The sequence below is a fragment of the Myodes glareolus genome, chromosome 15, assembly GCF_982192425.1.
Source record: "Myodes glareolus chromosome 15, mMyoGla1.1, whole genome shotgun sequence".
NCBI lineage: Eukaryota > Metazoa > Chordata > Mammalia > Rodentia > Cricetidae > Myodes > Myodes glareolus.
Genome location: NC_142040.1, coordinates 35,658,477 through 35,675,008, shown reverse-complemented (window position 1 = coordinate 35,675,008; position 16,532 = coordinate 35,658,477). Strand labels below are relative to the sequence as shown.

At 41.2% G+C, this 16,532-nt stretch overlaps 1 protein-coding gene across 3 annotated transcripts in view; it reads right to left on the bottom strand.

Moving 5' to 3' along the window:
• Pde4d (phosphodiesterase 4D) overlaps positions 1-16,532 on the bottom strand; it is a 1,387,978-nt gene that overhangs the window by 1,255,238 nt on the left and 116,208 nt on the right. Inside the window, exon 1 of one of the 3 annotated variants that reach the window (XM_048442991.3) lies at positions 4,228-4,372. The exons of the other annotated variants lie outside the window; for them this stretch is intronic. The gene's annotated coding sequence lies outside the window, so the exon portion shown is untranslated. Of the gene's footprint in view, positions 1-4,227; positions 4,373-16,532 lie in introns of those variants that run through there. 3 annotated transcript variants of the gene reach the window in all.

Here is a 16,532-nt window from a genome sequence, read left to right as displayed (position 1 = left end):
TCTTTGTTAAAAAAAATCACACTTGCTCTTGGAATACCTATTATGAATAATCCATGCCATGTCTTCTTATCACACTCACTCATCTTAATAGTCACCTTTCCATTAGCTGCAATTTCAATTCATTAAAAAATTATATCATCCTGGGATTAATATCTGATTCCTATATTATTTTGAGGCCAAGCCAGTTAGATTTCAGAGTGTACAATCTGATGTTCCTTTCAACTTAGAATTTATATTACAGTCCTGGTTCTTGACTTCTCAACACTGTTAAGGTGAGAACAGAAACATTGGATAAACACAAGCACCAGAAGACGAGAGCAGTGACTTGAACCACCACATGTGTGGAGCAGGAGCTACAGCACACACAGAAATGCATCCCCTTTTCTTGGTGATAACAGCAATAGCAACAATAGCAATAAAATGAATAACAGCATCTTTTCCTTCATCTAGTGTTTCTGAGTAAGTCCTTCTATACTGAGTCCCAGGTGGCCAATCATACACATTTTTTACTTACCTGTTCACTACTTATGTGCAGTATTCAAGGCCACACTGTTTGTTATTATTGGTAGTTGAAGTATCCTGACTGTAAGTATATATAACGTCAAGGAATCCTCACAACTCTGTGAGATAGGTCTGTTTTAGAAATCTAAACCCCAGGGTACTGAGAGTTCAGCAGTCAATTGTCTGGGTAGCATGTGGGCAGGTGGGGATCCAAGTCAAGCAGTCTGGCAATAGAGCCCACACACATCGCTCCCGTGTTGCACCAAGGCACTGCTTGGTCTACTTCCCAGGAACATGGAAATGAGGCTCCAGGATTCATGGATGGGAATGAGGGTCAAGGAGTAGCCAGGGTGCTACTCTGTCAAAGAAAATGAGCAACTCACTAAAGTCAAATTACTATACTGCTCATTCCCAGGCAATAAAAAAAATGTAAATCATCAATTTCTCTCTCTTCATCTTCCTAGAGCAGTGGTTCTCAACCATCCTAATGCTGCAACCCTTTAATAACACTCATGTCATGGTAATCCCCAACCATGAAGTTATTTTCATTGCTTCTTCATAACTGTAATTTTGCTACTCTTGTGAATAATAATGTAAATATCTGATATTTCTGATAGTCTTAGATGTGATGTGATATTCCCTTCTGTATGTTGTGAATATCTTTTATTACCATTGGTTAATAAAGAAGCTGCTTTTGGACATTGGCTTAACAGAGTAAAGCCACCTGGGAAATCCGAACAGAGATATAGAGAGAGAGTAAACAGAGTCACAGAAAAGCCATGTAGTCACCCAAGGAGACAGATGCCAGACAGAACCTTACCGGTAAACCACAAAACTCATTGTAAAATATTTTAAAAAAATAGAAATGGGTTAATTTAAGATGTAAGAGCTAGCTATAAATATGCTTAAGCTATTGGCCAAACAGTATTGCAATTAATACAGTTTCTGTGTGATTATTTCAGGTCTGGGCAGCCGGGAAATGAACAAGCAGCCTCTGTCTACATAGGTGACCCCCTGTAAAAAAGTCATTTGACCCCCCCAAAGGGGTCATGACCCACAGGTTGAGAGCCAATGTACTATAGCTTTTACTTTTTCTAGCAGTTACTGATGAATGCATTCAGCTTTTGAATCCTTTCATCGGTGTGGACAGATGGCAAAGGCATTGGTCAATGATCTAATTTTCGTTGTCTATATCAGACACATTATAAAGTTATGCTAACCCAAGAGAGCATCTCTCATTCTGATAGAGTATTCACTGGGTGGTATCAAGTACTACTCTTGGAAAACCGCACTTCTGCAGCAACTGGCACAAAGCTTTCCACCTTTCACAACACACGTAAGCATGGTGACACAGACCTGACACATGAGGGCCTGAGCCATCTACCATGTTAGCACACGCATACCGCACCAAGGCCTGAGCCATCTACCATGTTAGCACACGCATACCGCACCAAGGCCTGAGCCATCTACCATGTGTTACATTAAATTTTACTAATATAAAATGCCAGCACACTTAAACAAAATCCAGGAGTTCATTATGCATATTATTTAATATCAAGTTTAATTCATTTCAATTTTTAGATACAATATGAAATAGTGAACTATATCAGAATTTTGTGAATCGTTTAACTAAGTAAAGAATAAATAGTCTGGACCAGGTGGATGGTACAATGAGTTAAGGTGTTTGTTACCAAACCTGACCACCTGAATTCCATCTCTGGATACCACATAGATAAAGGAAAGAAGTAATGTAATTGGAGCATATTGTCCCCTGACTTCTATGTATATGCCACGGCACACAGACACAAACACACACATACTCATCCCACAAACATACACTCACACACAATAAGTAAATGTAATAAAAGTGTTTTTTTAAACCAACAAAAGTTATTTTAATGAAAGAATTAAATGAAGTGAAACACTAGCAAACAAGATATGTTTGATGAGATTATTAGATAATTTCACAATAGAACAACAAACTGTTATAGATTTGCATCCTCCTTTCGTGGGTGACTGGAGTCAGGACTCACTGAGCCAAAGCAATGAATCAAAGGATTTCAACTGAGGTCTGGGAAGATGACTTAGTGAGTTAAGCACTTGGGACCCAAGTGTGAGGACCTGAATTTGTGTCCCCATGACACACAGAGCTATTGGTAGGATATCTACAATACCAGGGCTCTCCTGCAAGCTGGAGTGGAAACAGCACCTCTGGAAGCTTTCAGGCCAGCTCGTGGAGCAAATTTAGCAGCAAACAGTTTTTTTTTAAAAAGTCCCTGTCTCAACCAAGGTGGAAAGCAATGACTGATCCCAAACATTGCTCTCTGGCCAAACATGATGTGCAACATGGCATGTGTGTATGTGTGTGCATTTGTGACATAAATAAATAAACAAATAAATAAATAAACAAACAAATAAATAAATAGAATTTTTTAAAGACTTTAATTGTGCACATACTACATGGAGATCCAGGAGTGGAGAGGCCACCACAGCTTCTAGTTTAAAGGCTGACCAGAGCACATGTTTTCTTCCAGTGGAGAAGTGCAAAACAGGGAAGATAACACTCAATTTGATTGGCAATGCAGCCTGAGCAGAATACTATTAAAACCAAGACATCTTTGTGGAAATAAATTTCAAAAGTCAGAAGTCCGTCTTAAAAGCAAACCTGTTGTGGAATATTAGTTGAAGTTATGTTACAATTGTTTATACTGTGGAGTATTTGTTTACTGATGCAAAAATGTGCTTCATTCTCTTATGTGACATTTGTTTAATTCTGTGTAGCTGAGTTACTTTGCCTGCCTAAAACACCTGGTTGGTCTAATAAAGAGCTGAATGGCCAATAGTGAGGCAGGAGAAAGGGTAGGCAGGGCTGGCAGGCAGAGAGAATAAATATGAGGAGAAACCTGGGAAGAGAAGAATGAGAAAAGAAGGGGCCAGCCACACAGCCAGACACAGAATAAGAAGGAAAGAAAAGATATACCAACATAGACAAAGGTAAAAGAAACCCAGAGGCAAAAGATATATGGGGTAGTTGAGGTTAATAAAAGCTGGCTAAACTTGGCAGTGGTGGCACATGCCTTAAATCCCAATACTCCGGAGGCAGAGGCAGGTAGATCTCTGTAAATTCAAGGTCAGCCTAGTCTACAAAAGGTAGTTCCAGGACAATCTCCAAAAGCTACAGAGAAACCCTGTCCTCAAGAGAGAAACATTGAGAGAGAGAGAGAGAATAGAAAAGCTGACTGTCTAAATCCAGGCAACATAAGAAAGAAAGAGCCCCAGTGTGTTTATTTGGTATCTGGGTGGTGTGTCCCCAAAGAACAAGAAGCCAAAGAGTAAAAAAAAAATAATAATAAAAATAAAAATAGAAAACTAACTTCACAAGCCATAGCTGACTTCCCATGCAAATATCTGAAAACTATGGCGCATCATATTTCTATCCCCTTCTTGAAGGGACAACAAAGGGGAAAGTATTTATTCCCCCAAACACTTCTTAAAACATTGTCTGCAGACCCTTTACAATCTTTGCAATCACAATATTGTAGTCAAATAAATCTGGTAAACTGTGTGTGCCCTGGCCTTTCTTCAAAGTCAGCTCACACTCCCCCATACGGTGAAACCTTTGGTAAGCCATTGCTCTCGTCTTCCCCTCCCCTCTCTTCCTTGCTCACCTGCTCAGACCCTCACATACACAGCCTCTCTGGTTCCAAGCCACACATATTTTCTTACCTAACAAAACAAGTTTCCTTCACACTTTCCCTTCCAAGCTCTGGTGATACCTTTAGTTCATCTGAGGGCAGGCAGTGAGTGGTATGTGGCCGCCGGCAAACACGTGTGTGATTTGCTGCTAGGGGACAGCGCTCCTCTAGCTGTAGTTCTTATCTGGGACCTGAGAGCAAGGAGAAAACACCATAAGAAGTGTTTGAGATGCCTCACGTGAAAACCAAATGATGAAGACACGGGTTTTCGAAGTCAAATACTAAAAGCATAATCATCTCAAATTTTCTTCAAACAAAGCCGTGAAACCTTGTGTGACCAAAAGTCCCAAATTCGGATTTGAGCAGAGTGGAACCATCCTCAATAAACCTTATGCTAAAGGCACTAATCTGGAAAGAAACTACAAATATAGAATTTTTACATTCAACTGATACTTAGTCAGTTCTGGGAAAAGATAACAAAGTTTTATTTACAAAGTAACTCCCAATCTTCATTTAGAAGATTTGCCTTTCATCATATAATAGTGCAGAGCAAACTTAACACCACCCACAGAGAAACTGTGGCAGCAGAAGGGAACCCTCCCCGCCAGGGAAGGAAAATGCGAAGAAGCAAAACTCAAGGAGTAAAAGATAGAACTTAGCATCTTCATCCACCTGCGCTTACATGGAAGGATTCTATGCATGTGTGACATTATACCAGGTCTCCTTTGGTCATCTAACAGGGACCGTGCTGGACACCAGAGCTTCTCCCGGAAGTCAACACACGTGCAATTGGCATCGGTGCTGTTTCTGCAAGTTTCCCAAAGCAGGGCCATGGGTAGAGAGACTTCATGATATCAAAGTAAAACTTACTTTAGGCAAAAGACTGCAAAGGCCTAACCAACTCATAACACTGTGGCCAACATCACTATTCCCAATACTAGACAGTTTGAAAACATGATCTCTAGGCTGTCCAAGCCCCTACAGAGTGGATTCACCTCAACAGCACCTTACAGCAGAGGAAGGTCCCCACTTCTGGGGGGAGGTAAGCAAGTGACAGCAATAGCCCAGCAAGTTCATGCGACACAGCAGTTAGCATATGAAGTTCACAGTGTGTCCTCCATAAATGTTCCGTTGACAAAGGAATTGCTGCATTGGTCAGTAAATCAATAATAAGCTACATGTGTATCCAACCAAGTTAATCAAGCATCGATGCAAATTAGATTGAGAATAAAATCATATTTGGGGGGAGTCTCTTGGAGTCTTCTGACCAACAACTTGGATAAAAGGGTTTTCATGCCTGACCCTGGAATTTTTTATTAAATAGTCTATGGATGTGGAAAGAACATTATCACCCCAAGTGCCATAACTTCATTTATTACACAAACACACACACACACACACACACACACACACACACATATGAACATGTATACATACACATATATATAAGTATATTTTTGTATACACACATACTTACATATGTGTGCAATTTTAGATAAACATAAAATAATATGATTCTCTATGACTTCTTCAAATACCCTTAATGTCATTCTTTTCTATCTCCTTGCCTTTCTGTCCTTCTGTGTTGCTCCCCCTCCCTTCTCCCTAGGTAAGTCTCCCTGCACCCTTTTCATTTCCCTTCTCATAGCAGCTGTGCCCTGCTATTCCCCTCCTTTAGAGCCCTTTCTCTCTTCCTGACCCGTGGTCACTTGCCACTTTTCTGATCTGCTCTTATTCCAGATGATAGCCTCACAAGTAAGGATCCAGTGCTAGGATCCAGTGCTAGAATCCAGAAACGAAAGAGAACACAAACCATTGATAGACTATTTCCATTGTCCCTGGTTTCCTCCCAGAAACTAGAGCCCCTATAGCTGAAGACACCATGCATCTAAGACACAGGACTTGGAGGAACTGAACTGGAAGTGACCTGGGAGCCTGAGAACCAGCATAGTGTGGGAGAAGCCATCCATGCCGCCAGGGGAGAAAAAACAATCGACAGTCCTACCCAGCTTTAATGTCTACAAATGACAGCAATATCCAGCTCAGCACAATATCCCTAAAGGTGCAATAGTGGCACTTGTATCATTAGGTAACTGACAGCCATCTGATTAGACTTAAGGCCTGATAAGCAGGGCTTGATTCCTGGTACTGTAAACCCAGCCAACTATTGGTGGCTGGTAAAGCCATGGGCCCTAGCGGAAGAGAACCTACTGTCACTTCACTAAACTAGTAAACTTTGCAACTGCATTCTGAATACCTATCCTTATACCCAAATGTAAATGTAGCTCACATTGCTCATAAGAAGCTTAGTTTAGAAGCAGAGACCACTACAGAAAACTTCACCTCATCAGAACGTAGAGAAGACCCGACTATAGGGTGCCAAGCCCTAACTGATCCATGTAGTAGTTGTACTATATAGGCTACAATACAACACAACACAACACACGGCTCTGAGAATACTGTGGAAGAGGGAGCAGGATGATTCTAAGAGCCAGAGGTCCAGGAAGGGACATCTATTGCAAGATCTTCTATATATGACAGGGAAGTTGTATCCAGGAAACGTCAACAATATAATTATCTAACCAAGACATAAAGATGATAAAAAACCAAAGAGCATGCCACTGGAGGTGGAGGAATGGCCACAAGGCTTAGCCCCTAGAAGAGCTACAGATGGTGACTGCTGAGAGTGGAGGATTATTCTCTTTCAGAGACGAACCTCATGATAGTTTAACCAGTCCTGACCCAGAGGTCCGCACTAAACACATATGAGAAATACTAAATCATCTCAACAGGTTACATTTATAAATGTACACATACAAAGCACATATGTCTGTGCATATGCATGTGTGTGTGTGTGTGTGTGTGTGTGTGTGTGTGTAGTAATTACTAGTAAAGAATAATCGGCCATGAATTTGAGCAGGCATGAGAGGGTCACTGGAAGAACTGGTGGGAGCAATGTAATATAGTATTCATATATAAATGTATATCCATATATAAATGTAATATAGCATTCATACATAAAATTCCTAAAGTAAAAATAAAAAATAAAATCAAAATTAAATAAATTGATTGTAATTCTAAATAATATAAAAAAGGCATCTTCTGATATCCAAATTGTTCTCAGGGTCTAGTGTAGTTGGTTTTTGTACTTTTGGCGGGGTTGCCATCCAGCTCCCAAAAAAATGCACGGAGACTTATTCTTACTTATGAATGTTTGGCCTTAGCTTGGCTTGTTAATAGCTAGTTTTTCTAACTTAAATTATCCCATTTCCTTTTAACTAAAATTTGCCTCTGGGCTTCTTACCTCTCTTTATCCTATATATATTTCTTTTCTTCTTACTCTGTGGCTGGCTGTGTGACTGGGTGGCTTGCCCTTGGAGTCCTCCCTCCTTCTTTCCTCGCTCCTCCCTCTTCTTTCTCCAGCCTAGATTTCTCCTCCTATTTATTCTCTCTGCCTGGCAGACCCACCTATCCCTCTCTCCTTCCAAGCTATTGGCCATTCAGCTCTTTATTTGATCAAGAGGTGCTCTGGACAGACAAAGTAATACAGCTGCACAGTGTAAAAGAATGCAACACATTTTGCACTATTAGACAAATATTCTACAGCATAAATGAATGTGACACATTTTAAAATAATATTCCACAACAGCCTAGTTTTACTTTTGCTGCTGTGATAAAACATCCTGACCAAAAGCAGCTTTGAGGAGGAAGAAGGGTTTATTTGATTCACAATTCCAGTTTATGGTCTGTTGTGATTGCAGAAAGCGGGAGTTTAAATTATCACACCCACAGCAAAAGCCAAGAGAGAATACATTCATGGATGCTTCATTCCTTGCTTATTTGCTTGCCCAGCACCAAGCTCATTTCCTCTATTCTTACACAGTCTGGGACCAGCCTATGAAATGGTGCGGCCCAGAGTTAGTACATTAACAGTTAAGAGAATCCCCTTCAAACTGCCCATGAGTTAAACCTGATCTGGAGAGTTCCATCTGATGAATCTCTTCCCAGATGATTCTAGATCTGTCAAATTTATGGTTTGAATGATCCAACACATGCTCTACACTCAGATAAATCAACCAGTATCTCAAACAAGCAGATTAAGTCCCAAGTGAATGTCACTAAGTCTGTTCTTAGTTGCACTTTGAGACCTGCCTATTAGTCTATGTAATTCATCCCCAAGGTTTGAGTTCAAATTTCATGTACCATTTAAGCTATCTTAACTACCTAGGATGAGACCTTAAAGTTTACTTTCCCCTCAAGAAGGTAATCACCAAAATTCAAGATGGTAGTTGCCCTACCAACGCCCCTGAAGGACACCATCAAGCATAACACCCAATGACCCACAAGTGAAACACAGCAGGAATTGTACTGTTAATTGACAATTACTGCAGCACATGTTAGACCATGCAAACTAATAAAGTGAATTAAACTGCAAGATTCTAAAACTTCTTCAAAATAAAGCAAACTAGGACTCCATCACAGTCCAGACTGATAGCTACTGGGTTTGCCCATCCCCGATACAATGCTGTGTCCCCCAAACACAATGCTGTGTCCTTCCCTATCAGCATCCACTCTCTCAGCCGACTGTCCCTCTGTCAACACCCTCTCCTATACGTTTCACAGCTTCACAGACATTTAAAATTCTGTGCCAGGCGGTGGTGGCACACGCCTTTAATCCCAGCACTCAGGAACCAGAGACAGGTGGATCTCTGTGAATTTGGGGCTCGTGTGGCCTACAGAGGGAGTGCCAGGACAGACTTCAAAGCTACAGAAAAACCCTGTCTTGAAAAATAAAATAAAACAAAACAAAAAGTTAGGGGTTTGGGTTTGGAGAGATGGCTCAGCAGTTAAGACCACTGACTGCTCTTCCAGAAGATGGGAGTTCAATACCCAGCAACCACAAGGTGGCTCACATCATCTACCATGAGTTCTGGTGCCCTTTCTGGCCTGCAGGCAGAACACTGGATACATAATTAAAAAAAAATCTAAAAATAAATAAATAAGTAAAATTTGTTCCTGTTCATGATTTCAGTCATGCTGGGAATAGAGAGGAAAAAAAAAACATATATCCCAGAAGCATGCAATACGCACTTTTGTTAAGGATCTCACAAGAAATGTGAAATTAATCCCACATTGCCAGGAGCCCCGTCTGGTGTGTGGCCTGCAAATATGTGCTGGCACTGAGATGGAGTTTTTAACCACAGAAACCTGTTTTCTTCCTTTGCTTCAGACCATGAAATGAATGGCGGGTCAGATGACTCAGCATCTCGTGGGAATCTGAGAATGTCCAACTGTATTTATAAGGCTTTGGATTTGTGTTCATTTCTGTCAGTAGGCAGCATTTGACAGAATTCTTGCTCTTGCATGTGGTCGCAAAACGGATGATGATGAATGAGCCTTAATCCTTAGCAAATTATTTACCGCATTAATTCAAACCCCATCAACTCTGTGGAACAGCTCTTGCCACATGACTTAGGATACACAGAGATACTTTTTCTTGTTGTTTCTTTTTTGGAATAAATTTATTTTTCATTTATTTTACATCCTGGCTACAGTTTCCCCTACCTCCTGTCCTCTCGGTCCTTTCCTTCCCACCTCCCATCTGCCCTCCATCCACTCCTCCAGAAAGGACATGTCTATTCAGAAAAGGACATGTCTCCATTGGATATCTTGCTTTGTATTTAAAGATTAATTCTGTTGGCCTTGTTATCCAATGAGCCATCTGTTTTAAAACATATGAACCATCACATCTTAGTATAAGGGGAAGGTTCCTCTTTCTTTTTAAAGATTATTTATTATTTTATTTGTAATTATGTGTTTGAGGGATACACACATTTGTGAGTACAGGAGACTAAGGAGTTCAAAGAAGATCAGATCTGGAGTTGGAGCTCCAGGTAGCTGCAGGCTACCCAATGTGAATGCTGAGAACCTAACTTGAATCTTCTGCACGTGGAGTAGAAAGTGCTATCATCCACTGAGCCAACTGCCTGACTCAAGAAGTTTCCTTTTTAAGAACTGGTAAACTCACAAAGACTACGGCAGCATGCACCAGGCTTGTGCAGGTTCAAGCCCTACAAGGTCCCAGCACTGAGAGAAAGAAGTGGACACAGGTTCCCATCCCCTACTAGGACACTATCTGCAGCTGGCACCCACTGGCAAAGCAGAAATTAGTTTTCTCCAATAGAGTCTCAATGGGCATATTAACCACATTTTGGGGTAGGCCCCATGCCCAGGAGTAGTTGGCAAACACACAAAGCAAAGGTATGTTTATAGATACCTTTTCTATCTTTTTGCTTTGTTTGAGAATTTTTTGTCTTACTTGGTCTTATGTTTGTATATTTTGGATTTGATTTTTTATGTGCAGGCTTTTCTTGGGGTTTTTTGTTTGTTTGTTTGTGCTTTTTAAAGACAGAGAAAAAGAACATGAAGTTGGAAGGGTAGGGAGGTAAAGAGGACCTGAGAGGAACTGGAGGAGGGGAAAGCATAATTTTATATTGTATAAAAAATTTTCCCAAGAAGTAAAAGAACTGATATGATGAACTCTGTCATTGGTTGGTGATTATCATAAACGAAAGCCTCACTTTTCTATTGGAAAAGCATTTGCCAGCCAAGCAGAAGGTCTCAAAGCAAGCATGAAGTTTACTATGTGTAACATTCTGTGAAACACTGTTACCAACCTTTCCATTCTTGTTACAATTACGAAGGTAAAGCTTTAGGTATGTGTGACCTACACAAGAGCCTTAACACTGCATAGTCGTGAGAGTCTGCCTTTCAAGTGTCTGCATTTAAGCCTTTTCAAGGTCATCCTTGTAATTTACTGCTCAAATCGTATGATTTCTTCCAACATCTCCAACTTTCCTTTCATTCTCACTACCTTATAATTCTGGCCCCATCTTTATTGAAAAATACCAAAACTGCACTCTAGTCAAAAAGGAAACGACATTCCAAGTAAAACACTGAGTCAGAATAAAATGTAATCAATCAATTAAACAAATAATTTTCTCTCTTTTGTGAACCCAGGGGTCTACCCACGCTAGTCAAGTGCTTCACCACTGAGCCAGATCCATAGCCTTCAAAGACAAATGTTTTTAGACATTGACCTCATGTCAAGTGCTATCATTAATTCTGAAAATAATAATGAAATATAAGAAAGTTGTGTGTTTGCATGCATACCTATGTGTAAATGTGTGCATATGTTCATGGGGTAGGTATGTGCATATATGTGTGTGAATCTGCAGAACTGGCAACTCGCTGATGGTTTAGCTAGGATAGCTGGCTGACAAGTTGAAGATGCCCTCCTGTTTCTATCTCCCCAATGCCATGACAACCGACACCCTCTATCCTGGCTGGCTGGCTTTCTCATGTGGGTGCTAAGAATCACACTCAGGTCTCATGCCCATGTGTTGACTTTACTGGCTGGGCCAGATCCTCAGTCCCAAACAACAGAGAAAAGGTTCTATTTTCCAAATCTTGTTTTCTAAAGAGAAACAGATGCAAGGGTAGTTCATATCAGTGCTGCAAGGAAGAGAAGAGAAAAGGGAGTGTTAGGATCCAGTGACGTGGATGTGGGGACACCAGAAGAGATCTCTTTAAGGAGACTTCAGAGAAAGGAAGCAAGGAGCCTAAAGTGACAAAGAGCTTAGCCTGGGTTAGGGAAAGGGCTAGAGACATTGGAGAAAAAAAAAAACAAAGCAACTCAAGGTGAACCACATACTTCAATGTTAAGACTTGGGTGCTATTCCAAATCCAACAAGAAGCCACTGATCAGTGTTACACAGGAAAAAGGAATTAGCTTAGAATTGTACAAGTGTCACCCCAAACATTCTGTCAGGCAGAATTGCTCAGACCTGTGCTTCTGCCATTCTACCAGGAAAGCACTGGGAGATCTTTCTGAGTTTGAGGCAGGGAACCCCAGAGTCCTGACCTCTCCTCAAGTGCTAACGCTCAAACTTGATGCTACCTAAAACACCCCTACCACTGGCACTTACCAGTTAGAACTAGCCACCCACGTTGCTGTCCCGCTGAGCTACCAATTCCTAAAGTCTCATTTTGTGGGAGCCAAGTGTTACCCAAGCCAGGATGTACCAGAAGACAACTGTCAATTTCTCTACGTAAAAGAGGAAAGGGAGTCTGATGAGGAGAGACTTTGGGCTTCATCGCCAATGGCCTAGCAATTACATGGGCATGTAAGAATGAGGAGAGGCTAGCAACCTTGCCTCAGAAGGTTGTGAAACCTTATACATTTCTTCAACGAGGCATTGGAAAAATTACCAGCTCCATTGTAAACCATTGAATTATTTGTGCCAAAATACAGCATAAAATATAAAACACTAAATGCTATTAGAAACTAGCATTGAACTGGTGACATGTTTTATTCTGACACTAATAGACTTTTGTAAAACTTTAAAAGGTTTTCTTGCATGGAACCAGTAAAATGTCATTTTTTTTCTCAAGAAAAAAGAATAAACTTTACGAGCCATGCATTTGCCGTTTCCTTGAGATGCCAGCTTGATTAAAATTCTCCTAAATGTGCTCTCAACTTGGCAAAGAGCCATTTGTGCTCAACCGCTAGAACAGGTGGCACTTCTATCAAGAAGGTTCTCATTTCTTCTCCGAAATGTAGATTAAAGCTCCTCATTTCACACAACCCCACAGTCTAAAACCATCATTTCACAGAAGAGCCTTTCCCCCCAAAAGCAGAAACACAAGATTCCTTCCCTCTCCACTCTTGAATGCCAACTCCAAACCCCTCAGCAAGTCCACCCCAAGGACTGAACTGCAGAGTCTGGAGTGGCTTGCAGCCTGGCCTCAGAAGCTTGTAAATCCTTATGCATCGGACATCACCCAAATGATCAGGCCAGTCTATGCTCCAAAGACAGGGGGGTGAAGAGATCACAATGAGAGCAGTGCATTACCTTAAGATAATGGATAATGTTGAAACACATATCCAAGCATACACATGTTCAGACAGAGAGAGAGAGAGAGAGAGAGAGAGAGAGAGAGAGAGAGGAGAGAGAAAAGAGGGAGAGGGGTGGAGGGGGGTGGAGGAGAGGAAGGGAGACGGAGAGGTACATATTCTAGAAGTCAATAATTGACAATAAATCCCTAATGTGGCAATAACATTTCCACTCTTTGGAATATAACAAGAAGATGTGTTTAATAGTTAGGATAGCTTTGGCTTCTTTTTTTTTTTTTTTTTAAGTCCAAATAACCCTGAAGCTTCACATTTGCTTTTCTGAAGAAAGAAAAAAAGAAAGAAAATCCCCTCAGGCTGAGTAGCAGCCCTTCCCTATAGATGGGGAAACTTGGCTTGCTAAGTCCCTACCACTTCTGTTAATTGATCCCTCTCTGCATCATTAATGGACAGTAATGGCCTTCCCATGAAGGCAAATCTTTGATACCAGAGTGCCACGTTTCCCCAAGTGGTCAAGCACTCTGGCAGCAGGCATGCTCGGATGCCAGAGCTTCTGATAGCTTTCTGTTCTTCAGATTAACGCAGTCAAACACACCCTTAAGTAGCTCAGGCTACTTAAGAATATGAACACTTCTAGAACTCTAGTTCCTATCATTTTTACCTGCTTTTTCCAAAGCATTCAAGGAGGTCACAATGCCATCCAAACACAGACAGCCACCTGCCCCCATCACTGCCTTTCCCCTTGCTTAGACCTAAAAGACTTTCTTCCATTTTCAGGGTTTATGCATCTAAGCCTTTCATGTTTATTTGTGAGACACCAAACAATACACTGTCTGCTTTCCTTAAACTATAACCTTCTAAACTTCAAAAGGATAAAATGTGGGCTATGCACAAAACAGCTTCTAGTGACGAACATTGCCATCACCTCAAGCCCAAGGTACTCAGGGTAAACTGTAGAGTGTTCCCATAAATTTGAAAAATCCCCAGACCCCCACTGCAAGCATTTATAAACCAGCTAAGTGTACACATAAATCAGTGTCCCAGGCATGTCTCAAGGTTAGCATAGGACCAGAGATCTTAGGAGCAATTTCAGCTACTTCCTGGCTCTTTGAGCACCTTTGTGTAAAACAGGAAAAGGTGCCAGTTCCCCAGGGTTAACACAGGCTCCCATCAGAGTGAGCAGTTCGACTAGTTGGATATGACTGCTTTTCTGCCTCTACTCATCCCCTGAAGCCCAACCTACTTCTGCAACGGATAATCTGCATAAATCTATGCAACCACACAGTGCTGGAAGCAGACTTTAAACCCCATGCAAATGAAATAAAAAGCCATATGAGATTCAACCGAGGGGCTACACCTGACAAGTGATTAAAAAGACATGAAAGTTTGTTTTATTTTTCTTCTTTTATTGACTACCAGGTTTTTTAATCTCTTGAAGAGGGGAAACGAAATGAGCGTCATATAAGACCAAGAGAGGTGAAAATGAGATCGAAGCTTCAAGCACTCATTTTAATCTCTAAGATCACTCTGTCCTGCGACACATGCCTCCCAGGTGAGTACATTTAGATACGCAAAACATTTAGAAAACCAATTCCTTGCTTGGTTGGTGATAAAAATAATTGATAAAAATTTTGTGTCGACGTGTGCTTATACTGAATAAAAAAATCTGAAAATGTATTATCTTTCTTCCCCTCATAGATAAGCAACTCACCCCAGGCCACCCAGCCTGCTTGCTAACAGAATGTGATTTTCAATGTGTTGCCCTAGTCTTTCTGACCAAGCATTTCTCCTGCTCTGTCTCATGGTCAGTGCCTTGCTTCTTTGCTTTCTTGAGACCTGGGTGACCTGAGTTTTCAGTGGGAGGCCTCATGCCCTGGCTCAGTATACTCATCGTTACAGTCTTCTGTGCTATTTGAATCTGAAGGATAAACACTTAACACTAAATTGATTTTCTCCTGGCCTATTGGAAGCACACATGTCAAGTGCCCTTTGCCTCTTTAAGAGGGATGACTCGAGCCAAGGTTCCAGCCCCTGACATGACCCTGTGCTTCCACTTAGGAAAATGAACAGACCTGCCCTGCCCTACAGATAGTCAGAGCTATCCCTACCCTCCCTAGAGAAAGCGATTTTGAATTATGGATGTCCTTCCTGAGAGGTTATTTGGAGGGAGGTCTTATCAATAATGAGTATGAAGGAAATACTATGGAGAAAGAGATTCGTTTTGCTCACTTGAAATATTTTTTTTACCATCAGTGATTTTCTGATTTTATCTGACCTGTAGATATTTAAAGACTAGTAGAGGGAGCATGCACATGAAACTATCCTCTTTATAAAATGAAAGCAATAATAATAACGTTTTGCTTATCTAAATAAGAAGGGTGGTAGCTCTGCTGTAGACTGAGGGTCCATACTCTGCCCTTAACAGGTGACAAGGGTGTGGCCTCACCTTTGTCAGTAAGACATTGCAGTTGGACTGGGTTGTCATTGTGGCCTATGGGACACTGTGTGAAAGATGGGACAGGATCATTCGGCAGGTGAAGACTCAAGATTATGTGACAACGTTCTGCGGGTAATATCATGCCCAGCATCAGGAGAGAGACAGGGTAAACAGTGGGAAGGTCATGAAACAGGAGCCCCACCAATACCTGTTTGCTCTTCCTGTTTCCAGCAGCCACTTCCTTTCAGCCATGGGAACAGAAAGGAATGCCTTCCTTTTCGGAGAAGAAATGTGGAGAGATTATCATGTCTTAGTAGACAGCCACTCTCTACAGCTTACTCTCCTCTCCTTATGAGCCTCTTGCCAGGCTTTAGTAGAGAAGAACCTGAAAGTGATATGTAGAAACCAAACTCCCATCTCCTTGCATGTTTTCATCATTGAGCTTTATGCTTCTCATTCCTGGAGTTAGGTCCATTTTGTTCAATTAATGTCCCTATAATGTCCCACACTAACAATCTCCTGAAGGGGCTGCTATAGTAAGAGGGTTAATTAATGCCTGGTGGGCAGGGTAGGAAAGTGGCACCCAGAACAGAGCTTTCACAGGGTCAGTTCCCATCCAGGAGGATCTATTAGGGTTGCCATACATTCCAGTCTGCCCGCGGCAGTGCCCTAGAGTAGCTATTAATAGCATCCTTCATTTTTCTCAAAGGTCTTGATTAGCATGTTGAATCATACAGTCTCTCTGATATATGCCATGTAATAGACTAATTGTAATCCATTATGGGTGTCATAATAACATGTCACTGGCTGTATTCAATATAATATTTAGAACTCAGGGAAAGTTATACATTAAACTAGGCACTATCTTCATGACATCGGAGACAGATAAGCACTGGATACGGAAAGGCAAGGATACAAATCCACACAGAAGGTGAAGAATCAGTAAAAGGAAAGAAAACGAAAGCTTGAACTTAATTTCCATTCT